The sequence below is a fragment of the Phodopus roborovskii genome, unplaced genomic scaffold (assembly GCF_943737965.1).
Source record: "Phodopus roborovskii unplaced genomic scaffold, PHOROB, whole genome shotgun sequence".
NCBI classification, from domain to species: Eukaryota; Metazoa; Chordata; class Mammalia; order Rodentia; family Cricetidae; genus Phodopus; species Phodopus roborovskii.
Genome location: NW_026126480.1, coordinates 22485900 through 22513289, shown reverse-complemented (window position 1 = coordinate 22513289; position 27390 = coordinate 22485900). Strand labels below are relative to the sequence as shown.

At 46.0% G+C, this 27390-nt stretch overlaps 1 protein-coding gene across 2 annotated transcripts in view; it reads right to left on the bottom strand.

The window, feature by feature from the left end:
• The window catches only part of Bmal1 (basic helix-loop-helix ARNT like 1), a 99698-nt gene extending 72576 nt beyond the window's left edge, over positions 1-27122 (bottom strand). For both annotated transcript variants that reach the window (XM_051192707.1, XM_051192708.1), the window contains exons 1-2: positions 26954-27122; positions 1883-1955 (exon numbers count right to left, since the gene is read on the bottom strand). The gene's annotated coding sequence lies outside the window, so the exon portion shown is untranslated. The remainder of the gene's footprint in view (positions 1-1882; positions 1956-26953) is intronic.
• Between the last annotated feature and the right edge of the window lie 268 nt (positions 27123-27390).

The window sequence follows — 27390 nt, the reverse complement described above, 5'->3', positions numbered from 1 at the left end:
CTTCTCTACCTTCACACAACACAAGTCAAAAAGTGTTCAGCATTCCAACTACAGAGCATAGGCCAACATGCACAGATCACAAACTGGTCAGTAACCTAGGAAATGACCTCAAATTCTACACATTTGTCCAGACTCCCACAATAAGTCTGACTTCAATTTTGATTATTTTATTTTCTCATCTATTTTTAAAAAAAAATACAAATATTTCCTCCTAGAGATCACATCTTGTGTCTTACAGCCAGAGTACAAACCCAGGCTGGATTCCATAGTACAAGTTGTGGCAGAGTAAGGAATACCATACCTCAAAGCTAGCCTAAGAACACAATCAGAAGCCCAATGTACACACAAGTGCCAACACACTCAGCTCCAAGAAAGAAAAGGAGGACTGGTCACAACATGCTTGGCCTCCCTCAAAGTTACAGGCTAGGGCTCTTCTGGCATACCTTTCCTTGGCCTCTGGGTGCCTCTCACCTTCTTCCTCCCACCAAGTTATGCATGTTTACCAAATGTCAGCCCTCCACTTATTCAAGACTATTGTGTGCAGCTTGAGAGATGGCTCAGTTGTTAAAGGCTAAGGCTCACAACGAAAACTACCAAGAAGTCCATTCTACATCTCCAGACATAACTGTCTCAGTGCAGGCTTCAGTTCTGGATCACTAACTATAACCTGGACATCTCCTATGGATGAACCAAGAGTTGTCTAGCATGCATGAAGGCCTGGGTTCAGTCTTCATCATGGCAATCAATCAATCAATACCGACATCAACTATCCCTTTCCAGTCCCAAGGCCTACCCTTCCATTGGTGATACTGTTATGAAACACCAAATTTCAACTTTCAACTTTTTTGTCCTGTCTTTAGAGTCTAGTAAGTCTGAAAATCAAATGGGCTCTTACCTTGCAATCTCCCATCCACTGTGTATCTGCTATTGGCCACATGACAGCCTGTGTGTATTAGTGTTAGCTCCTGTCACTTCTTCACTCAATGTAACTTAAACAGATTCCCATTGCCTTGGAAATAAGTCTAAGTGCCTTAGTTGGGACTTGGGGGTCTAGAAAAGGAGTTGACAAACAACAAGCCACAGGTCAAACCCAGTCTACCCCATTTTTGTAGATAAAGTTTTACTAGACCTCATTTACATAACATCCTGTCTGCTTCCAGGCTACCAAGCAGAGCTGAGTAGCTCTAAAAGAGGCCACGTTTGTCTGGTCCTTCACTGAACAAGTGTGCTGACTTAGGCTATCATTGTCAGATGGCAGTAGGCACCGAATATCTTGTTCAAGCTGCTTCAAAGCTTTTGTTCCTGCTGGTCTATGGATGGGCCCACTTTCTTTACAATCTATACCCATGTTCCGACATAGAGAAAATCGTATTTCACCCTTGGACTGTTTTCCATCTACCTTTTCTTCTTAGATAATACCAAAGCACCACTTGTCTGTGAGGTCAGCTGCATCCATCCCCTAAGTCTATGGGTTCTCATCCTCTGACTTCTGTCTCTACTAGTGGTTCTCAACCTTCCTGATACTGAAATCCTTTAATACAGTTCCTCATGTTGTAGTGACCCCCAACCATAAAATTATTTTCATTGCTACTTCATCGCTGGAATTTTAATACTTGCAATGTGGGTATCTGATATATAAGATATCTGATATGTGACCCCTGTGAAAGGGTCTTTAGACTTCCCATAGGTGTCACAACCCATAGGTTGACAACCACTGGTCTACACCAATCACAAAAACCTAGAGTGAGATTTCACTATGATACAGACTTCTCTGGGGCTCAGGCTTCATAACCTCCACTGGGCACCTGCAATAATAACAAGCTTGCCCTTCATCCCAAACACAACCCCGATGCATCATTTGGTAAAAGGGCATCAAACTTACCAACGAAGGCCTAGGGTTCCACATTTGAAACCTTAAGTGTTGTTCCAAAAGTGTACACTGTAGACAACACCACCTAAAAGCAAGAAAATAAAGGTTTAGCTCTAAAAGAGCATGTTACATGTTCATTTCTAACTGGAACCATGCATAAAGTTTTAACTAACCATTCTTCTAGGATGCCAGCTCTGCTTCTGTCTAGAAAATCCCAGCTTACCCTGCAAACTCATTGGCCTAGAGGCCTCCCTGACATCCCAGGTACCACCCCCTCAGCTTCCATGGAACACTGGTGACATGTCTGTGGTAACACATGACACACTATATATGGCAGGATTTCTTATTTGGGGGTGGGGGTGGGGTTCTGAACTACAGGTTTTTTGAGAGATCTGTAAATTGTACCATACTTCTAGACTCTGCTGTCTAGAACACCACAGGCATTTAGATGGTCCTCATTCAGCGTGTAAAGTAGATGAGAAAACAACCCATTCAGTTCATTACCACATGCCTAGGTTCTAAACTGCTAGAACATAGTTTTCACCATAGGAATGCATGCCCCAGTCTCATTGCTTTGAATAGGCAATAGTTTGCCAGAAGGATTAGTGAGATTAATTTAAAGGCACACCTTGGCAATGACACACCCCTGGCAGAAACCTTCAGAGTCTCCCAGAATCAAAGCCAGGATGTCAGGCCTGTACCAACTGGCCCAGGTTCACTTGGCAGCCTCAGCTCACCTAGATTCCCCAAATGGACCCTACTGCCCAGAAAGATAAGACAGACAGTGAATCATCAAATACAGAGGTCCCATCACCATCTCCTCTATTTGGTTATCTTCGTCCACTTCATCTACCTGCTGATGCCACCCATTCCATACTAGTTTCATAATGCTCCCTCAAGTGTGATTATTCCTTTAAGCTGTGATGAAATACATGTAAAATAAAGTTCATAATCTCAATCATTTGGCAATATATAGCTTGGCAGTATTCAGTATGCTCATGCTGTATAACCATTGTCACCATCCACCTCCAGAACTCTCTTCATCTGTAGAATGGAAACTGTATCTAAGCTTCTGTAACCAAGAAGTCCTAGTAAAGTATGATTGTATGCATGTATGAATGCATGAATGAACGAACAAATGAGTGAATATACTGCTGAACACTACCATGGTTCTATATTCACATCTTCTCCAGATTCATTTCAATTCAATCCATCTTAAATCACACACACACACACACACACACACACACACACACACACACACACTTCCCCTTGGGGCAGAAACTCAAACCTATTTATAAGGCGAAACTTTAAGCTAAACACATGACCACTAGACCCATGGTCATGTCCTACGCGCACCCCCCCCCCCAATTGCAGCTCTTACCTCAATCAATCACCACTTTAGCTTGACACTGTCCTGTCATGGCTTGCATGCTTTCTTGGTTTGCAACTCACTTCACTGACTCATCGTCTTTGTTTCTTTCTCCTTATCTTACCAGGTCTTCTATCAGAGGTCTTCTCTCTTTGCTGTCACTTCCTGGGGGGGTCTATCCAGTATGATTCAAACATGACCTCTGTGCCTGATGCTCACCCAGATTTTTCTCCCATCCTGGGCCTCTCCTTTGATCAATAGTAAATTGCTGTGGTCAAGTCAAATGTCAAGGGAATAGAGCTCTATGTGGACCACAGTGGGTATTTCAGGCTCACCACATCTAACACAGACTCCTTCCTCCCCAGACTAGCTTATGACTGTGTGAGCATCTCAGTATAAGGCAGCTCTTCCAGCTGCCATTCTCAGGATCCACCTTCTCTCCATACCCAGTCCTCACCCAAACTTGTTTTCACATCCACATATATTAGCATGCCCATTTCTCATCACCTCCTCTGCTGTCACCTTCTAGACAGTCACAACAGTTTCCTAATGGGGTCCTCACTTCTACCCTTAGGGCCTTTCACACCTCTAGCCATAGCTGACTCTCATTAGAGGAAGAAGTCTGTTACTACATGAGTCATATCAGGTCACTTTGCTAGAATCCTTCAATGTCTTCCTGGCTAGGAGCCAGTGAGACAGGCATTTCTATACCTACAGGCCCAGGGGCAGGTGGCCAGGCAAGCAGGGTCTCCAGGCCAATGCACCCCCCAACCCACATCTATTATTCCCTTTTTTGCCTGGCAGTCCTGATGATCTCATAGTCTCTGACTTATTAAAGAAAGAAAACATTTGAAGGGACAGGAAGTCAGTGTCCCCTTCCAGCTATGGTACCAGTAAGAGGTCAACAAGTCAGTCGAAACATGAGATATATGGGATCTGTCACTACTTAAGGACTTCCAAAAATTGCCTTATTAATTTACAAAAATCGGACTCTCCTTCCAGAGCATGAATATGTAGTCCCCAGGGGATGGAAACCTTTCCTAACCCTGTCTTCTTTCAGCCTCCAGCTGGTCAATAAGTCTTGTTTATATTTCTGTCTCTACACCCTATCCTCTCTTCCACCTACTGACACCCTAACTGGAGGTAAAATTCAGATGCAATCACTCAGGTGCCATAGCTGGAGTCCCAGCAGCCCTCATCAGAGCCTCCTAATCACCTCCAGACACCCCTATACACAGAGTCCTAATCACTACTTCATAGAGGATCTGGACTAGTTCTAATAAAAACCTAAACAAAGAATTCTTGCAGTATTATAGCATACAATATACAATCTTCAAAACCTGCTAAAGTAAGCCAAGATACACTCCTTTCACCTGCCCTGGGTGCAGATCTTAAAAAGGCTGCTTGCCTGGACAGGGACAAGAACATGGCCCTCCCTCCCTGATCCAAAAGATAGGCACAGCCTCCAAAACAAGCCAATCAGAGTCTTCTTCTAGAACTGATTGCCAGATGCAGAAAAAGGACACCTCTTCTCCCCACGTCCAAGTTGTAAACTGAGGCTGCCAGCAGTTGTGCCCTCAGCTTACCCAGAGGTGGCAAGACTGGTGCCAATACAAGAACAGGGGATAGGCGCCAGATGGGTCACTGGCAACACCAACCCCCATTCCAGAGTTCAGCTTCTTTGGTTACCTCCTACACCCTTTCCCCAGTATGGACCCAGTAAGTTCCCACTTACATCTGTGCTAAGGGGATTTCTGTCCCCTTCCTCTTTTCTGCCTTTGCTGTATTCCTTAGGTCAAGAACAGTTCCCAGCGTGTTGTACTCAATCATTTATTAAGTGAATGAAGCAAGCACATTGGCTCGAGGGCAGAAAGACTGGTGAAGCCCAGCTCCATCATTTCCTAGTTGTGTGATCTGAAGCAAGACTCTGTGTGTGTGTGTGTGTGTGTGTGTGTGTGTATCTGTGTGTGTACAAGAGCCCAAGTGTGTGTGTGTATGTGTGTGTGTGTGTGTCTGTGTGTACAAGAGCCCAAATGCGTTCATGTGCATTTATAAACACATGCTTATGGAAGCCAGAGTACTGTCTTTGGTATTGTTCCTCCGGTCCTCATGTATCTTGTTTTTTGAGACAGGCTCAACTTGCCAAGTATGCTAGAGGCCCAGCTTGCCCCAAGAAACTGCCTATCTCCAACTCGGCAGCACTAAGATTAGCCTTGTAAGGCCACTGTAGCCCACTTTTCTACAAGAATCTGCAAGATATACCTCAGGTCTTTAAGCACTTGACCTCCTGAACCATCTCCTTTGCCCTCCTCTGTAAACAGAACTGGAGCCACAGTACTTATTCAGAGGAACTGGGAATAATTAAGATCATGAGTAGAAAATCCTTTCCTTGCAAACAGCTCGGGCTCCCCAAATGCTAATTGTTCTTGTTATCAACCCTCCCTCATACGTCTTCAGACCCTCCCTCATAGGTCATTAGGGCACTGACATAAGAAAGGAAGGAGCAGTAGGAATAGATGGCAACAGATTAGCAACTGGGAGCATAGGATGGTGTGCCTACTTCTTAGGAGTCTGTTAAAAGGGTGAGAAATGATTCAGAAGTGGTGGTGCACGCCTTTAGTCCCAGCACCTGGGAGGCAGAGGAAGGGGGATTTCTGAGAGTCCCAGGTCAGCCTGGTCTACAGAGGAAGTTTCAGGACAGCCAAGGCTACACAAAGAAACCCTGTCTTGAAAAGCCAAAAAAAAAAAAAAAAATTGGGGCTAGAAAGATGGCTCAGTGGTTGGGAGCACTGTCTGCTCTTCCAGAGGACCCAGGTTCAATTCCCAGCACTCATATGACAGGGGATTTGACACTTTCACAGACATACATGCAGGCAAAACATGAATGCACATGAAATAAAAATAAACAAATTGTTTAAAAAACAAAAACCCCAAAAAAGAAAGAAAGAAAAAAGGAAGCAAGCAAGCGACGAGCAGAGAAGGAACTGACTGGGTATTTACAAGCACAAATTCTCCTGGGAGCAATCAGCCAACATTTAGTGAGATTGGAGAGTTACTCAGAATTCTCAGTGAATTGCCAATGATCGGAGACCCAAGCAAGTGGTGGCAGAGAAGCATGTGTGGCAAAGTGTGCAGGAAAGTACTGCCACACACAATACCACCCTGGTGATGAGAGACACTCTGTGCCTTTTATGAACCAATTTTCACAGCAAAGCTTAAAGAGGGAGAGAAGCAACTTACATCGTGGGGACAAGGTAATAAGGCTATAAAAATGGAACCACACAGAACCCACATGGGCCCAATTTTCGAGGAAAAACAGCGATTGCCACAGCTTTAGGGTGGGGGAGGAGTCACACTTGGGTCTCAGCAGGAAAACAGCTTTCGAAAGCAATCAGGCTGCAGAACAGCTCCAGGGTCTGCCAAATGAGCAGGGCTGGTTCTCATCTGTCTCCCTTGTCCTACTCTCTGCTTTCTACAGATAACAGGATGGGACAGTTCCGTCTGGTGGTTGTGCTCCAAGAGTGCACAGCACCACAATGGGAGGAGGCCTTGCTGCTCTGACCCAGAAGCCGCCTTCTTCCTTCTGTCCAGACCTCAGCCTCACCTGCAACTCCTCAGCCCTAGGCTGTAGGGAGAACGGGTTTCTCCTCCCGCCGCCTGGTCTTGTCCCACCGCCGCACCAGCCCCATTAACACACAGAGACTCTGTATTTGATATAATTCTGTTGGCCAGGTATTAGATTCTTATTGGCTAGCTCTGTCTTAAGTATTAACCCATTTCTATGTATTTCCACATGGTCTTCTTACCAGGGAAAGGGGCCAGTGTCTTGTCTCCCCAGTCTCTCCATCTTTACTCTTCCTTACTCTTCCTATTTCCTCCTTGTCTCCTAGTCCCTCCTATCTTCCTTTCCTATTGGCCAACAGTGCTTTATTCATTAACCAGTATGAGAAACATATACAGAATGACATCTCCCATCACTAGGCCTTGCTGTGGGACCTCTCATCACCACCTCTGACCCTTCTCTTGCATCCCTGAACCTCTAGGCATACAGCATCTGCCTCTTTCCAGCTCTCATGCCTATGGTTCCCCAATCCCAGCATCCAAGCAGGGCAGTTTCAAGGTTAGCAACACAGAGCCCCCAGGTGTATGGGCAGGGCCACCTCAGATCTAGCTGTGTGATCCTGGGTAGTTAACTCATTGCTACAAGTCTAAGCTTATTCATCTGTAAAATGGAGAGGCAGACACGGCTCACTGGAGACCCTGTGTAGATTATATGCGCTGGTTCATATAGGCTTTAGAATCATGCCTAGAACCAGCTGCACCAAGAAAGGGTTACCCCAAAGTGCATATTGTGAACCCTGGGGCGCATGCCCAGTATTTCAACAGGACCTCAACACAGCTCTTGTCCTTATAGCTTGTTCTCTACCTGGGCCTTTTACATCTGCTGGAAACAGTGCTAAATCTGCACTTCAGCCCACCCTTCCAGGTGTTGACAAAAATCAGCCACCTCCACAAACCTTCCTGGACTCCCTGCTTGAGAGACAAAATCTCACCCTTTCTTAAGGGGTGGGTGAGCCTGCCTTTCAATCTCTTGAATAAGCATCAGCTTTAGGGGTTCTGGGATCTATCTCCCCAGGTTCTACTCCCTGCAACCTTATGCGTAAACATTTGCTGGATTAAGATGAATCTTAAGTCTAGAGCCAGGGTCCACACAAACAGAAATAGCAGAAACGGAAGCAAGGCATTGTGGATGGAGCATATTGGCGGTCCTGGGTTCCAACCCCAGCACTGAACAAAATAAATAAATAAATTAACAAAACCAGCACACCAAATCCACTGTTGACCTCAGGTACAACTCAGTACTGGGTACCAAGTCACAGTGTCTGCTTGCCGGTTTCACCCTACTCACTTCCTAATGTCCAACAAAAAGCCAAGGTCAAAGCCTTTCCACACATGCTCAGTGCCTTCCACCACTATCCACTCAGGCGATCTTCTCTTCCCTCTGAAATGCTATTTGCAGCTGGGCACGGTGGTGCACATCTGCAATCCCAGCACTGTGGATGCTGATACAGGAACATCACAAGACCAACAAGTCCTTATCTCAAAAAAGTAAAAATAAAAATTCAATTTACTTCCTTGTCTTAGGGCATTTCTTAAAGCACCCTTAGGGGAATCCATGCTTTATTTCATGATTATTTTAATCAAAGAATCAGGTGTAGGGAGATAAACGTCCTCGGTTTTCACAGGCTGATTGCTCCTTAAGAGGATTTATTGATTCACCTCCCCACATAGACAAATAAATTATGGCCACTTTTTGCTTATACTTCCTTTCACATTAGTTACCTGGCTTCTTCACTCATGAAAAACACAACAAAGACTGTCTTCAGCATGAAGTACATTTTTCAAATACAGTTTCACAGCATTCTATTTGAAAAAAGAAAAGCAATTCTGTCGAATCTTGGGCCACTGCCATTAGCTAGATAAGCGCCAACTTAATGAAATGATTCTGTAATACACAAAGATGGCTTAATGCAGCATTAGCTGAAAGAACAAAAATTAGAAGCAATCTAAAACCTACTCCATTACAAGCTCCCAGCTCATGGAAAGCTTTCTCTGGATAGACAGAATAGTATGCAGCCATCTTTAACAAGCATGCAGGAAAGGCTGAAGGAAGACACAATGTTGAGAGTGCAGGGGACAGAACCGTTCCTGTCACCCAAGACAGGCCCATCTCTGAAGTCAAACTCAAGGAAAACAAGAGGAAAGTTGGGAGGAAACCTCGGCACAGGGGACTGGAAAGGCAATGTCAGTCTTGTGGGTACTGGTGTGACAGCGGGAAAGACATAGATCACCCTTCACTGGATGTTCTGGCTATTTGTCCCCTGGTTCTAGATGCCCCTAAACATGAAAGACACCGGGCCTTGCAAAGCTCCTATTCCATGGAAAGTGTTTCTCATCCCCCAAGAATGCTCTTCTGTGTGCTTTCCAATTCTGCCAGCTCTGTGCTGCCTTGTCCAGTGGATTTGGGCAAGTAGATAGACTGTTCTAGAGCTTGATTCTCTCGTTTGGGAACAGTGGCATTGTTCTCTAGTCCACAGTGCCTGCCCTGAGCCCATGCCTGCTTCACTCTTGACTAAGGGCTAGAAAGATGGCTCAACAGGTAAGAGAAGTTACTGTCTTTCCATAGGACCCAAGTTCAGCTGCCAGCATCCACGTAGGGCAGCTCCAAACTCCCTGTAACTTCAAGTACAGGGGATCTGACACCTACTTCTAGCCTCCAAAGGGACCTGCATATATGCATGCATGCCACATACTGACCCCATAAAGGGAGGTATGAACATATGCCTGAGCTGTAAAAAATGTGAATGGCCCATTCCAAAAGAGATCAATGATACACAGAAGCTAAGCAACACCTGTGTCTCCCAAACTCTTGGAAACATTCTCACAGTGACCAAAATGAGCCCCAGACCCCCAGGACCCCGGGGCCCCAGGGCCCCAGGCAGGAAGCAGAAAGCAAAAGGCTTCCTTGCTAAGCCTGCAAATTGAAGGCACAAACCCAATATTCCTTCCTGATGAATACAGCTGAACCCCAAAGTCATCCTGAGAACTAGAAGGAACTATGAAACAAAACCCAACACATCTGGGCTAGTGAACATTTGAGGAGGAAAAAGTCCATTTATCAATGGATTGTTACTCCCCTAAGTCTTCTGTGGGCCTCTTTTCTACATACACAGTGAGTATAGTTGTACTTCTGCTGGAAAATAAGAATAATCAAATACAAATGACAACAAGCTCCCCACCACCAAGAAAATGCACTGTGTTCAGTAGCTGAGACTTCCAGACCAAGAAGGGAATCGAACCAACCCTGCATGTATGACTTCTGGTTAGAAGTTTCAGTAGGTGGGTGGGAGGGGAGAAGGAAGCTTAGATAGTCAAATAATCCCCCCAATCTCTTAAGAGACTAAATAATTGAGCTGTAAAGATGGCTCAGCAATTAAAAGCACAGGCTACTCTTCTAGAGGATTGAGGTTCAATTTCCAGCACTCACATGGCAGCTCATAACTTCCATAACTCCAGTTGCAGGGCTTTTAACACCCTCAGACAGACAGACATGCAGACAAAACACCAATGAGCATAAAACAAAAGTAAATTTTAAAAAGAGAGAGGGAGGCCGGGCGTTGGTGGCACACTGTTTTAATCCCAGCAGTCAGGAGGCAAAGGCAGGTGGATCTCTGTAAATTTAAGGCCAGTCTGGTCTCCAGGGTGAGTTCCAGGACAGGCTCCAAAGCTATACACAGAAACCCTGTCTCAAAAACGAGGGAGAGAGAGAGAGAAAAGAAGAGAGAGAGCTTAAATTTTTCCTCACCTCATCAACAGGGACGAGACAAATTTCAAAGGCTTTTTACTCTTCAGTCAGAAAAGGACTGTCACTGAGCCTATGGAAAGAAGACTGCTGTTGCTCCATAAAGCTAAGGGGCCAAGGTCTTTCTAAGAAAAGCAAATTCAGAGAGCAGGACAAAGGCCATGCCTTCAGACTTGACAGGAAGTTCTAGAAGACTTCGTGAGGATGTTCTGGGCAGTCACTGACCTTGGCCTGCCATCAAGCTTTTCTGGGTCACCTAAAGCTCTGTACACAGTGATGTCCAAAGAGCTCTGAGCACTAGTGGCCAGAATTGCAGAAACAACAATAAAGGTAGTATATTCTCAGTCTGTTTAAAGGTCTGATTCTGAGCTACTGGGAGAAAGATTGGGAATAACAAGGGAGTACAGAGTAGTTCATTAAAAACAGTCCCCTGAAGGTACCACCTGATATCCTAACTGAGCCTCCTAAGATGATGAAAATACAGGAGAGAAAATACAAGTCTGCCTCACACAAAGCTGCTGATGCATTAGTCTGGACTCTTACATCAAGACTGCCTAGCTACTTACCCAAGGCAGCTCAGAGATAGCCGCCTGGGATAGCCACGCTAGCTTATGCCTTCAAGTTGTGACTCTCCACCTGGCCTGGCTCAGGCTACTGAAGCAATTTAGTCCTCCTGAGAGGTAAATTGATCTCATTCCTTTACACCAATAATGCTTAGCCTGTGGGTCATAACCCCCTTTCACAGGGGTCACATACCAGATATTCTGCAAATCAGTTATCAGTACATATTGTAATAGTAGCAAAGTTAGAGTTATGAAGTAGCAACAAAAATAATTTTATGTCTGGGGGGTCACCACAACATGAGGAATTTTATTAAAGGGCTACAGCATTAGGAAGGTTAAGAACCACTGCTCTATACCAACAAGGGGAGCTGGGAGGAGCCAGGCCTTAGAATTAGAGTCCTGGATTCCCATCCGAACTCTGGTCCTCCAGTGCCAGTATTAACAGTGACTTTTTACCTCCTCTGGGGCCAGTCTCACCACCTACAATTATCTTCTTCATGATGTTCCTGGTCAGCTTCCTCTCTCCCAAAAGCTCCTGTCCACTAAGGCGAGGTCAGTGGATCATCCCTGTACCTCGGCCACCACCTGAAACAGAGACTGCAAGACTACAGAATCTCAACAGCTGGTGACACTAATCAGACACCTTCAAGAGCCACATCTAAGCCTGCCACGCCACGTATAGGTCAAGTCCCACAGGAATGGACAGTCCAATGTCTTCTTGAAGCTCTGTGGCTGCCTTGGTGCCTCCAGTCAGTGCCTACAAGTGTCCCCATCCCAGTACTGCTCAGGTCACTCATCCAAGCAATAGCAAAGAGGGAAGGGAAACGGTAGCGAGTGGGGGACAACAACGAGTTCTCCTCAGAAGCCACCACCAGAAAGTCAAAGCTGAGCACGAACAGAGAGGTCAGCAAGAGACAGGACCTGGAAGGGCTCCCCAGTGCAGGAGTCAAGATGTTGTGACACGGAATAAGGAGTTGCCCAAAGAACAGGGTCTGTGCAAAACCCATATCTTTAAGTCAGCTGCAATAAAAGCCTGGCCAAGTCACAGGAGTGTTGCTGGACATCATTGCTAATGCATTAGAGGCCCCAGTTCTCAGCTAACATGCATGTTCCCATTGCCTCAGTCAGGAAGGAATTTCCATCAGTCTGGGAGCACTTGAGAATTCATAGCCCAAGACAGGTGCCAAAATCAAAAGAATCTTAAGTTTGGCTTTCAAGTATGAACCTACTTATTTATAGGGATAATTTTCCCTGCCCTTTTATGATTATGAAAGTGATACACACAAGATTGAACCAAGAAAACCACACAGTAAGAATGGAAATAAAAATCAGCTCTAAGCTGGGTGGTGGTGGCACATGCTTTTATTCCCAGCACTCAGGAGGTAGAGGCAGCTGGATCTCGGTGAATTGAAGGCCAGCCTGGTCTACAAAGCTACACAGAGAAATTCTATATCAAAAACAAAACAAAAGTCAGCTCTAATCCCACAGGGTGAGAAGTACTGTTAATATTCTGGTCCCCTTTCCTCTTTTTATTAATGAAAATTTAGAAGAGATGAAAGCATGCTATGACAATAATGTATTTTCTTACAGTAAAACCCATCTACAATCACCACACATACTTCCCAGCAAGATGCTCACCCTTGGTGAAGAAATAAATAATAAAATGAATAACAGAATAAAGTTAGAAAAAAAAGCAACAAAACAAATTAATCTGGTGAATCCCAATGTATTTACCAACAGAAAGAAAACCTAATTACCATTACTTCTAGGATGGGAGTTCTCATCACATAAAAACATGAAGCTCATTTTTTTATAATTTCTGGTCTAGAGCTTCTCTTCAAAGCAATAGTTTTGAATAACACACATTGTTTCAAACCAAAGGAATTTTATAACTGCATTTGATTATTTTGAAGCAGGAAATCAAGTCTGGGTGGACTTAGGAAGGCCAGCAGCTTGGCCAGGTCATTTTGAAGGCTGGTTCACATCCGTGGACTCTATCTTTAGTTACGTTATATCCTGCCTCCACACAGCGGAACACACAGAAGCGTCTTGCACTACTCAGTTGACAGCTGCTCCAGTGTCTGCTCTGATACTCAATGGCTACTGGGCTTTATACATGGGTTTGAGTGCTGGGCCAGCAAAGAGCCTCTGAATCCTTCTTCAAGAAGAGAAGACTTCAGGATAGAAAGCTCCTTCGCATATGCCCTTTCCATGTCTTGTAATAGCCATGCTCCATGCAGACACTGGGTGGAGTACTGGGACATGGGAGTGAACAGACAGATGCTCCACCTATCCCCACAGAGCTGCAGGTGTAGAGTACTCCCCATCTGTTAGCCTCACACTAATCCAGCCATAAAGGCCATCACAGTTACTCCTCTTATAGATGATAAAACATTGACTGGAATGTTCTATACGGGTCATAGGCGAAAGGCCCATCTTGAGCAAGGGATCTTTTTACCATGCCAACCACATTGGTGAACTTACTTCCCCTCGCTGACAACTTAAGTCTTTTTTAATTATTAAGAGCCCCTTCCTAAGCCTCAATACAGAGTGGCTGCTGAGTTTGTGAGCAGTGAACTAGTGTGACCTCTAGATGGCTGTACCGCCCTGGGTTCAATGGCTGCCTAGCTTCCAGTCCTTGATCCTTGCACCATCCCTACTGTCTTCCACACCAGATCGTCTTCCACTCCAGACTCTACCAATCATTCGCCATTGCTACCACAATGGCTGGCTACCATCTTCTCCAGTGTTCCATCTCCTCTCCACCACTGATCTTGCTGAGCACAAAGCCTCCCAATTAAAAATATTCCCCAGCCTTATTTATATGTGTCCATAGAACTAAGATCTGACAACTGGGAAAAAGAACTACTGATTTACAGTCTTCCCCATAAAGTGATATGACCCTGCTACTCTGGTTCTTTCCATGGGAGAAGGTAAAATGAGGTTTTACCTTTAGTCACCAAGTGGAACCCATTTGTTGATGACACCAGGCCTAGACACTTTTCATTCTGAACTGACACATAAGAAGTCACTCTAGCCCAGCTATTATGGGAGTCAGGTGTCTGTGGGTCTCCTTAACAGAGGAATTAGCCCAAGCAGCTTGAATGATACCACTTCTACATATTTCCAGTAAAGTCCCTTGATGGCCATTAGACACTTCAAAGGGGTGTCCAAATCTGTGTATGAAAGTATTGGTTCTGTGTTATCTCATGGAAAACTTTTGAATAAAGGACATCACCACAGGACCTCAAAGGCGAGTTCTGCTCCCATCAGAGGAAAACTGAGAAAACCCAAAAAAGGAAATCGGCTTTTCCATTTCCAGCAAAGGCACTGCAAGCTGAGCCAAGGGCCAAGGCTAACGTCTCCATGGAAACTTATCATAGGAGCTTGTGTTCCTGACCAAGAACTCAATGGTCAACTTCTCTAAAAAAAATTATATGAACTTTATGCTTTGTCATCTTCAAAAGCCTTGGGATTTTTTTTAAGGTAGGGGGGCTTCTGGCCCAGGAATTTATTGCAAAGGACATGTGCATACTGTGTATCATCTTGGGGAGGTATATATCAGCTGAATCCAAGACAAGAAGCAGTCATGTGATCTTTTATTTACTGATTCAGTTAACAATATAGCACAAAGCATATCAAATTAACCATTCCTGCAGATCCCACAGGCTTCTAAATACAGTATACAGAACATTCAAGGACAGCTTTAGCAAACAAGGGGAAAAGGAAACCTGAATAAGCCTGGGTAGAATGGAAGCTAAAGTCAGAAATGCAACTTCAAGCCTCAGTCTGCCACTGCCCAGCTGTGGAGCCCTGGACAGTGACTCACACTCTCCAGAATAACACCCCCCCCCCCAGTCTACGCATGCAGACTCCCTAACACCTGTCTTCCTCCAGGGTCATCACAGAGACCAAATGAGCCATTGCCTATATATAAAAACTGCTTAGCAAATCCGTTGGGAATGTTAGATGGCACCATTGGAAAAGGCTTTTAAGGGAAGAATCTGATGACCACCATGCAGAAACCCTAGCGGACTAAAAGCTGTCCAGCCACTCAGAGACCTAGAGAATTCTCTGGTCCAGTTGTTCCTTATGGGCTAGCTGGCAAAGCTGGCAAAAGTCAGTCTCTATGCTGTGTTCACCACTGGCATCCATTTGCTCACCAGCCACCGAGCAGCTGGCAGGACATCAGTCATGGGCTGTGAAGAAAAGAGAGCTGCAATGAGCTGGGACCACTGCAAGGTATTATGTCTATCAAGCAAAAAGGGTTCCCAAGCCCCACTGTGCTGTGAGAAGCCCCCCAACTGAGACAGGAAGCATTCTGCAATTCAAGAAATAAAAAAGATTTCAGCTGTTAAAAAAAAAAAAAGTAGGCTCCCAAGTAAGACTGGGGTTTAGATTCCAGTTTTTTCACACAGCACACATCATCTGAGGCATCCCTTGAGTTTCAGACTCCTCAACAAGAGAACAAGACCTATACCACCCACCCCATAGAATTGTCATAAAGAGTGAGGTGAAAAGACTAGTCAATACTTATCACAATGCTTAGCATACATCAACAGCCAAGGGTTAGGTACCACTATTAATACAGATGACTACACATAATATGCTGATGAAGTTAAGAGTTGGCAGATCACCAAGAAACGTTCTGCTATGCCGTGGCAGCTACAGGCTTTACAACTGGATATTACCTGGACAGTGTGCTGGCTCATTTATTAATTCTAAGCTAATGTAGGTTCTTCTGGATCTCTGCCTAATGCCTAAGGACAGAAAAACCATCTAAGAATGTCTGGCCAGCCAGTTGTTTTTCTGGTTTGGAGATGCCCATCTCTATGCTGAGACATTCCCAGAGAAGAAAACATTTGAGTGACTATCTGTATATAACTTTTCTATCCACGTCTGGGTACAAAAATGAGTAACTATCTTTAAAGCATGGCCCCAGGACTGGAGATGTAGGTCAGCTGGCAGAATCCTTGCTCGGCATGCACAAAATCCTTGGTCCAATGCTCAGCACTGCACAAACAGGGTGGTGGCACACACCAGTAATCTCAGCACTCAGGAGCTGGAATCAGGAGGTTCAGGGGTTCAAAGACATCCTCAGCTACACTGAAAATGTAAAGACATACTGGGTGCAAGAGACCCTGTCTCAAAACAAAAACAAAACAACAAGAAAAATGTTCCTACCCAACAAAGTAGCATGAGTCAGCACCCATGTAGTGGACAGCGCCACATCCTCCAGCCAGCCCTGGAGGTGGCCCAGCTTTGCTGCAACACCTGTGAAAGCCAGCACAATCTCACTGGTTACAGCTTCAAAGCCTGCATTCTTCCTTTATCTCTCTCAAACATCAGACCCACCCACACTGTGAAGGGTTGGATAAGAATTATTTTAGCAGCTCAACAGACAATTGGGCTCAGTCTGAGCCATCCCTGATCTGCTTAAGAGACGGTGTGGAAGCAGCCTAGAATGTAGTTATTCCATTCCTACTTCTGTGCTCCCTACAGACAAACCGGATTTGTTTCTTAACACTTGTCTTCCAACATGATGCTTTGACTCTGAAGAATTCATGACTGAGGTGTCTGGTCACAGTGCAGTGTAGTTCACATCCTTAACAGCCACTTACACTGACAGATGTTTGCATACTCCTCAGACCTCAGCTGCATTTAGCCCTTTATGCTTCATTGTAACTGCAGCATTCACACAGGGCTCCTGTGTGAGTATTTCATGAACATTATCATGTCATAACAAAAGAATTTCATGGGCTTGCCACTGCCCACCGGTCTCTACTACTTTGATAGGTGTCTCTTTACTTTTCCTGTTGCTGTGATAAAAATAATAAAATAATAAAAACTCACAAGGGGCCAGTGAGATGGCTCCATGGGAAAAAGTACTTGCTACCTAATGACAAAAACCTGATAACCTGAGTTCCAGCCCAAGACACATTTTAAGCTGGAAGTAGAGAGACCTGACCCTACAAAACTGTCCTCTTCTACATGCTCACCATGACATGTGTACCCAAACACATACACAATAATGATAATAATGGTGATAAGCATGTTGATTTTTTAAAATATGCCAACAAAAGCAACTTAAAGGAGAAAGGGGTTATTTGGGCTTGTGATTCCAGTGCAGTCCATCATGATGGGGAGCTTGAGAGGCAGCTGGTTACATGACATCACATTCAGGAACAGAGGGAGATGAATACTTGTGCTCGGCTCCCTTTCTCCTTCTCATTGAGTCTGAAACTCCAGTCCACAGTATGGTACCACACTCTGGAAGTAGACACTCCTTCCTCAACTAAGCTAATCAACATAATCCCTCAGAGGCATAACCAGAGGCTAGCCTAATCTAGATAGCCTCACAAGTGTGCCTGTCCCTAGGAGATTCTACAATACCCCCCACCCCAAGCTGACAATGGATATTAACCATCACACTAGGTGTTCTACTTTCATTCAGTTGCTGCAGCAAAACCCTCTGGCCAATAGCAACTTGGGAAGGAAAGGCTTTATTTCCTCTTGCACTTCCAGTTCATAATCTGTCATGGAAAGAAGTCAGGGCAGGAATTCAAGGCAAAAGCCTGTAGGCAGAAACCACAGAGGAAATGTGCTTGCCAGATCACTCTTCAGCTTTCTCAGCCTTGGGACCGTGCCCCCAAATCAGTCATCAATGCAGACAATCTCTCACAGACACAGCCATAGCAATATGATCCAGGCAATCCCTCCTTTCAAAAGACTCTAGGCTGTATGGAGTTGATAGCTGGGTCTAAATGGTCACTAGGTAACCCTTGACTTGTCACTGACTTCCCTGTTTCCCCATCACACAGTGGGTTAAACACAGTCAGGCCTTGAATAATCTTCCATGGTTCAATTCCCACTTTAAAACCTTCAATTCTAGGTTAGCCCATCTCTGAATGTACTCTCATCATCCCCACCTCTGTCCTTTGAGTTATCTGTATGTATTCATATCCACCTTGGAAGATAAGCTCTACCCTCCTCATCTGTGTACTCATCCTGCACTTTACAAATGAGCTGTTGCCCCAGCCCATGGGATGCTCTTTAAGGAATAAAAAACCTGAAGGCTCCTGGGTCACAAAAACAAATCAGTTCTGCCCCTGGGTCTAGCCTGATGTTTTGGCATATAGCCCTTCAGACAATCTGTTGACTAAATAATGAATGTGTTGTTATGCCCAAATAAATGTGCAGCAAGTGAGCCTCTGTTGATGAGACTTAGCCACTGCTAAGCTATGCTTCGGAGCTAAGGAAAGACAGCATAAAGATGAACGTCAGCTGACAGTAAAGGACACTACAGATGCCCAAAAGAAATGGCTACCTAGACTTCTAAGTACATACAAGAGCAAGCCCCTGCGTATGTCCTGTAGCAAGGCAGAGACATTTGGAGTTTTCACAAAACTCAGTTCACCTGTTGAATAAATAAATAGGTATTTATTGGGCAATTAATCTGTACAGACAACTCAATGGCTGGTCCTGGGACATGGTGGGAAACAAACAGATGACATTGCTGCTCACACTCTGGCACCCAAGGAAGAAGATGAGGCTCCATGCACCCCGGCTCCATAGGGAAGCCCCTGGCACAGTGTCTCCTTGCACAAACTCTTCTGTGCCTTCAAGTGAGGGTGAAAATGAACATAACTGTTCCTAACTGACCAGACTGGGACAGCACTAAAAGTGCCCTGTCACCCCAGTGTGGCGACAATCCTTCCCTCCAGAATGCACCAAGGACAGACAGTACAGCATGCTCACCTCAGTCATTTTTTTCAACACTGCCAGCTGAGCTCAGTCACCAACGTCACTTAAATATCAAATGTCTCAAATGGCAGAGTGACCCAAGATGCCAAAAACAGGACTCAGAGGTGGGAAGGGCTGGTAGAGCCTGGTGAAAGAATGGCTTTTTTCACCATGGTAAACCCCTTCCTTCTTTGAAACAGAAGTGGCTTCTATCGTCTCCAGCCTTGGGCTCCTTTCCCCTCCAGCAGGGTACTGAAAATAGATTTGCATTTAACATTTAAAACTGTTTTGGATCCCACACTCTTTTAGCTCTGTTCTCAGCTGCAAGCTCATCCCAGTCCCTGAGGGTTCTCACAAGTGTATTTCTCAAGCAAACAAACCAGTCACCATGTTTATCCCTAAGAGTCCAAGAAAAGGTGATTTACATAATGATTTGGGAGATTAGATGACCAAGAACACAAAATTCCTATCTGGACCAAAAGTTCTAGGAAAAAAAATCCTTTAAAAAAGACAGATAAGAGGGGTGTGAAAGCAAAACTGCTGAGCACTAGCCAAGGCAGCTTCTAAGTTCCCCTCATCCCCCTGCCATGTACTGCTAGAAGAATCTGGAGGGGGACATTTCCAAGCAGGTTTGCACGATGAAGGTCATGTTTCATTTTCCTGTTACTCTGTGAAAACACAGGATTTTATAATTGAGAAGACCCTGAGAAATCAAAGTTCCAAAGGGAATATTCCTTCTGAAATGTCTCAGCACACCACATTGGCTCACAGTACCCTCCACTCTGAGTTCTACTGGCTCACTTATATAATAACAGAGCAGCTCTTAAGGGCAGAAAGGTTAGGGGGAAAATTCCTTTCATAAAGCTTTCCGACAGGCTGGGAATAGTAGAAGTGACTAAGATAGACAGCTAAAGCCAGCAGTAAATAACTGTAACACACCACAGACGAGAGCCCTGAAAGCTGCAGCTTAATTAACGTTAACACAGCTTTAGAACAAAGCCATATGGTTTTGGCTACAGCTGTCCCTAAGTGGCTTTCCTGAGGTTGACAGGAAACTAAACCATTATTTAGTTAGGTTGCTTTAAAAAAAAATATATATATATATATATATATTTATATTTATATTTATATATAGACAAACATACCAAACTTCCATCAACTGCATTACAAACAAACTTTTAAAACATTTAAGATTAGCATGCATGTCAAACAATATACAGAAGTCTGCACTAAATATAATTAAAACAGTAACGGATGGTGACACCTGTCAGCAGTACATTTATGAGAGAACCCTTCAAACCCTTAATTTGTTTGCATGCAACACAGCATATAAACAATGCCTTCCATGTCATGAAAGGCCCTCAAAGCAGGGAACAATGAATCACTAGTTACATGAGATAAGCAAATGCTTTAATTCATCTTGCAGGCCTTTAACTCTGGACTCAAGGTTCCTGAGAAGAGAAAGGAGAGAAAGCATCTGACCACAGAAACCCAGACCCTTATACCAGCTCTTACTTTCCCTCTCCCTCGGCAATCAAGCTGCCTCCAACATCAGGACCTTGGTACCAGCCAGACCCTCTTCCCTAGAAACTGTTCCTGGATCTTTCAGAAGCTGAGCTCAAGTCATCTTCTCAGTAATGTCTTCCTGAAGACCCTACTAAAGCATCTTCCCTGACAATGCTCCCTATTGTTTCACTTCCTTTGGTTCCTTTGTTTACTGTCCTCCCCCTTCACCTGGGAGCTTCCAGGAAATCCCACTGAAAGATGGATGAGTGGAGACAAAGCAGGAAGTGAGAGGAAGACAGTTCATCAAACAATTGAAAAGTGAAGGAACTGACCATCCTGATTAGGCAGGTGATAGCAATTTGCCAACTGTGAAACAGCACTGCCTTGGAATAAATGACTGACAAACAAAAGGAAGAGGGTGGGGTGAGGGATTCAAGGTAGGCAGAGGAAGGGAGGGAGAGGAAGGCCTCTCTGGCCAAGGGATCATGAGCTAGGACAGTCAACAGGAGAGAGTTAGATAAGCAGCATGGAAGCTTGGACACGGGGTCTGGTAATGGAGGTTGGAGACAGGGGCAGGGATGACCCAGAGTAGCAGAGGCAGCCTTGAATGGGCCAAGAAGACTGGACCCAGGGCATCTGCCTGATCATGTTGAATGGAGATAACCCAGAAGACTGGAGAGTGAAGCAGAAAAGTGAAAACAGGTGGTATTGATGGTCTAAGTGAGAAGGAGTAAGCAGCTTGAAGACAAGCTGTCAAGATATCACTGCATCTCCTCTCTCAAAAGACAACTTCCAGCCTGTTTCACGGTGGCATCCCAGGCCAGATCCAGCCCATTCCCAACCAGCCTGCTCCAGATCCCCAGCAAGGACAGCAGAGTTCAAAAGGAGTGAGGGCATAGCATCACTTTTCACACTTGTCAACCTGAGGTTAATTCTGTTCCAGAGAGCCAGTGATCATTACCTTTGGGGGGGGGGTATATAGTTGAACATTATATAACCCACTTTTATGTAACAGGTTCTTCACATAAAACATTGTTCCCTTCGCTATCTAAATGTATTCAGAGGAAACAATTGGCATTAAAAACATATATATCTCCACCAAGGCTGGGTGGGGTACAGCAGTCGCTTGGTGGGGGTGTCTTTGGGATAAGAACAACAACATTGAGAGACTTCTGAAGTCTCCTTCCTGGGGGAGAGATCCTAGATGTCTCTGACAAGACGAGTGTCAGTGAGTCTCTTCAGGAAGCTCATCTGACAGTAGGGATCCTGGGGAGGAAGAATACGCATCAGGGGCTTTCCTGAGAGCCTCTGACAGGCAAGAGAAAGCCAGAGATAGCAGTTAGACACCATAGGATGTAGGAAGATGCTCACAAGCCCTTGTAACTGCTGCTAGGGTAATATCCAAATGTGTGACCCCTTGTTCCATGGCAAGGACACCAGCACTACTAGAAGGACAGTGCATACCAGGCTTGTCAACTGAGACTAGTTCCCAATCTCTGCAAGCCTATATAAGGCTCGTAGCATGATGTCTGGCACATGGGATCTAATACTCTTATCCCTCCCATCAGGCTCTGGAGTCTGTCAGATAGATAAATCCTGGCCCATCCCTTAGCAACTGAGTAACCTTGAGCAGTTTACAAAGCCACCACATCTGTAAATTAGGGCAGTGGTGTGGCCTCACAAGAGAATGACAAAGGCTACATGAGATTAATAAGCCTGAGGTACGCAACATATTTACTGGCATACAGAAAATGCCCAATAAATGCTAACTACCACTGCCATAATTATTCCTCTTCTACAGTTTAAACAAATTAGACTCAAAGAAGCTCACTCATTTGTCCAGGTCACACATTTGAAGCAGCAGTGAAAGGGGAAAATACATACAAATGCTTTATTCAGTCTATGTCCAAAACAACATTAACCAGGATATTAAATCAGATAGACTTCTTTACTGAGGCTGGACAAACAGGAGTTTACAGAATTTAAAAGGACAGCATGTACTCAAGTAAAAACCATTTGCCACTATATTTCCACACTCAGATTCCCCCATTCCAGTGCTCAGCATTCCCCTGAAGGACATGTCATTTCCCTATCCCCAACTCAAGCTCCCCTTCCCAGGACTGCTTTGCAGTATGCATCCCTCCTTCTCCAGTCTCCACCTGGGATGAGCACCAGACAAATACATTCTGAAGGCCTCTTGTGGCTATTATTTGGGAGGAACCAAAATGAACTCTGGCATAGTGCTCAGTCTGGACACATAGGCCAGAGTTCCAGGGACAGTCCACCATGATATAGACCACAGTCAAATCTACAGGCATTAGAAAAGGGGCCAGGGCTGGGGACACTGCTGCCAAGTGTGGGGGGAAGTCAAAGCAAAGATGCTTCCTAAAGGTCCAAGTGCCTGAGTAGGAACAAAAGAGTGTGGCTATGTGAAGACTTGAAGGTTGAGAGGGCCAGGCCTAGGGTTGCTGCATAGGATGGACCACCCCTCAGCTTGGCTGAACAGTCCTATGTACACAAATGTGGGTCAGCACATGGGCTGGATATGGAGAGTGCCCCATAGCAGAGTGAGGAATCTGGCAGAGCAATAGGGAACAACACCACTGAGCCATTGCAAAGCGTGGTGAAGACCTTGACACACATGTCCTGTATCTTAAGTCATTCAGTCCACACTGCAACTCTGGGAGCTAGGGATAGATCCTATCAGGAGGATGCCAAGATTCAGAGGAAAAGCAAGTTGGCCACTGGTTATGAAGGTCAAAGCAAAAGCTGGAACCACCTAACAAAACCACTGGTCAAACAGCTGGGGGGGGGGGGCATGAAGGGTTCCAGGCTCCTAGGTGGTGTACTTATGCAGGGGAGTGGGGCTTGAAGATAGTTTGTAAACCTGTAACCTCCAAGGCCACTACAGCTAGCCACAGGACACTACTGGACCTGCCACAGGTAAAGCAGGAAGGAGGAAGTGGACTCCAGGTGAGATGGGGGCAATGTGGGCAGCAGAAGATAGATGTTGACCTTCAGTGAAACAGAAAGAAAATCAAGAAAGCAACATGACCTAAAGGGAGGAGGGGGTGACTTTCAGAGAAGAAAAGACAAGTGAGAGTAAGCTGCCAGGGGACCAAAACAATCCTGAACTCAATGAAATGTTTTAGAAATAGTAGAGTATAAAGAAGAGAAGTAGGAAGAAAAGCCAAGACGGGAGAATATTCGGCTCTGGGGAGTCTGGCATCTAGTGGGGACACATCCAGACTTGGGAGCACCTAGTATGGACACATGGAAACTGCTTAGTGTACAAGAGGCTCACAATGGGTCTGCTTCTTCCTATTCCTAAATCAGAACAAAGGTTCGTCTAACACTGGTGGGGAGTCCGAGGCCAAACAGTTCAGAGGACATTCTGGTGACAGGAGCCTGGCAGAGGTGGGAGGGAGTAGCAGCTGGCACTGAGGAAAGGCTTCCTGTGCGCTAGGCATTTGACATGCATCATGGCCTGTCATTCACACACAGACTCCAAGAGGCAGGCACTATCACCGCACCAGAGAAGCAACACCGAGGTCAGAGAAGTCAGAGACTTGTCCAAAGTCACAAGCCAAGTGCCAGCACCTTCTGACACCAGAACTAGGTGCTCCTGTGCACTCAAGAGCTCAGCAGGAAGGGGAATGTTTTCTCCCACTGAGAAGAGGGGAGGGGAGAAGAAGGGAATGGATATTGTGTCCTGAAAAGGAAAGCAATGCTGAGGAGCTTAAGTCAGAGCAGGTGGATGGAAGGGGGGAGAAAAGTTAATTTAGAAGCATATTTAGGGTCAATCTGAGCCTTGTGATAAAGGGACAATGACAGAGAAGACCAGCAGAGGAGGGTAAGCTTATGTCCCTGAGCTCCTCACTCAACCTCAAAGTATAGAAAAGGTTTTGTCTTTTCTAATCCCCCTGCAAATGCTTACTTCAGTTAACAGAACACTGAAGTCACTGTCTGAAACTACAGTGCTGTGAGTGGTAGGGGCTCTTTAATCTTCATGTTCTCCTACCACAGTGAGATGACTGTGAGATCACAGAAAGAAAAAACTTCATGGAAAGAAATCAGGCTGCCCACCAAAGATAGATAAAAACCATTAATTTTTGGAAGCTCATATGCAGTGCTGTTAATAAAGCGGCCATGTCTTTCTGCACACTTATCCACTTTCGGGTATAGGAATCTCAGTGAGGCTGGTGATGTGAAGGAATAAATCTGAAAATACGGCCATTTCCTTTTCCTGCCCCATGGCATGTAAACCTCTTTTGCAAACTGCAGAAACCGGGTGAATCGTCATCAATTATAAATCATTTGAAATGGATCCTTTTAAACACCGTCTGTTGATCTGCTTAACTTTCCCATGGAAAGAGGACTTTCACTCAAATGTTCTGACAGCTCCAAGAGGTTAATACCTACCCTCATTCAAATCTATTAAATAATTAAGAGGCATGTATAACCTAAGAGCCCTTGACATCCCTTAGTTCAGCTGTCTGAGACTTTCCATCTAAGGCAAACATAACCCAGAAAGACGCAGTACCTTGCTCCAAGTGGCACAGTCATCCGAGTCCCAGCCTGGGCTAGAACCTAGCTGCATGCCTCTAACTCAGGTTTCTGCTCTTCCACACCTTATCGGAGCCTCTCCCATTTTAAGTGGCAGAGATTGGAACAAAGTACAAATTTAACTGCTGTTTTAACATTATCATTATTCACTGGCGACATCTAAGATAGAACCAAAATGTTGATATAGATCCAGCTTCCGCTGATACACCCAATTTCAAATCTGCCTAGGAAATTTCAAACCCTTCTAAATATGTTCAACAAACCATTTTAAAGATTTAGCAATAATGTGTACCCAGGAACAAAGCAAAATCCGAAAGATCAAACTTTGTATTTAAAAATTACATATTTTTGGAACTTTTCTGGTATGGAAATCAAATTTAAGAGCAGCTATTTTCCCCCCTTTCGTGCAAGCACTGGGAGCCTGAGATTATTCAAAACTGCTCAAGAGCAGCAACGATTATTTTAAGCTCATGATTCAAATGGTACATTAATTAGAAAATCCACCAACCCAAATTGACAGATCCTGGTATCAATGGGAACTTAAGAATAAAAATAATAGTTGTTAAGTAAAAATAGATTGAAAAGGGGCACGGCAGCAAATGTCAGAAGGACAAATGACAAGCGAGAGTTGTGCCAAAAAAGAAAAAAAAAATGCATTTAATGACCAGTTTACCTGAACAAAAACAAAAGCAAACAAACAAAAAAACCCACGAAGATCTTGGCAATACTGGCACAATCAAAAGCAGTTACTCGTAAATACAGAATCTGATTTTTGGAAGTTGTGTGAGAAAACTTGACTAATAATTTCTTGCTTAAGTAACAACTTAAGACAGAACAGGAACCCCGACCGCAAGGGCCAAAGGGCCAAAACGAGGCTATATGAGGGCGAAAGGACCGGAGAAGATTCACGGGGAACAGGTGTGGGATGAACAGGTCAGCACAGCCAGCACAAACTTGACAGCAGACGCCCGCCGTCCAACGCAGCCTTTCCTTCCCAAGGCACCGATCGCGACCAGCTCCAGCTGCCATGTGGCCCCAAGGATGCGTAAAATTCTACCTTCCACTTCTCCCAGCAAACCCGAGATCCCCAAGCTGTCAACGCCGAGGCAATCTCCAGTGGAAGCCTTCCTCTTCCCCAATTATCTGTTAAACTCGCATTTGAGGGAAGCCTCGTTGCACCCTCCGCGGGTTTGCAAGATGCCCACCCAAGTGCTGGGTACTGTCCCTATGCCATCAGGCACCTGCTGATGGCAGGAAAGACTCATCCTCCAGGGCTACCCAGGTACCGGGCGGTACAGGACCGACGGCTGTCCGCACACTGGATGGGCCTGGTTCGTGCCCGCCAGGGAATTATCAGGGTCCGTGCTAGCCCCACGACAGGCCGAAGGGACGGGCCAGCGTGAACGCCCCGACTCGACGGAGACGCCCTCCCAGCCCCCACCCTGCTCCGAAGAGGGAAGTGCAGAGGGGTTGGCTGGGCAGGCACTGCAGAGCATCGTTGTGCCTGCGTCTTAGCCATCCATTCAGGGACCCAGAAGCTCCCGGGGACGCATCCCGGAGCTCGTTCCGGGCTCGGGTCATCGCCACCGCTGGACACTGCTGTCTCTTTAAGAGGCCGCCGGCCGCCCCCTCCCGGGCCAGGTGGTGATGCCCGCGCGAGGAAGGTGGGCGCGCCCACCGGCAGCGTCCGGGCCCCCTCCCAAGTCCTCCCCCGCCCGCCGCGCAGCCCAGGCAGGGAAGATGGGGGTGAGCGGGAGCGGCGCCTTTAAGGGGCGCAGCCTCCCCGCGGCCCGGTGGGGGCTGGGAGTCGCACGGGCCCTTTAAGGCCGGCAGCGGGCACGTCGGGCAGGGCTCCAGGCGGCCGGGCTGCGCCGCGGGCGGGGGCGGGGGCGGTGCGCCGGCCCGGGAGCTCGCGACCCCCGACGGGACGCCCCGAGACAGCCGCTGCCCGCAGCCGTGCGGACACTCACCGTGACTCGCCGCGAGCGCCCGCGCCCGCACCAGCACTCGGTTCCCGCGGCGGCGGCGGCGGCGGCAAGTCCGGCGCGGGTAAACAGGCACCTCCGTCCCTGACCTACTTTCTGCCTTCCCTAAATGTCGCACCACTAACCTACTTTCCGACCAATCCGCTCCCCGCCGGCCCAGGCCCGGCCCCCCGCCCACCAATCGCTGTGCCCAACCCCCCTTCCCCGCCCACCAATGGAGGAGCCGCGGAGCCCGGATACCTGCCTCTTCCCGCCAGCCAATCGGAGCGCGCGAATGGAGAGGTCTTGGCGGCTAATCGGAACCAATTCGCGTTCGGCTCCGCGGCGCGCTAGCCAATCGCTTGACCGATAGAGAAGCCACTGACCAATGGAAAGACGGCAGGGCTGGTTTACCTGCTATTTTCCCTTTACCAATCCTTTGG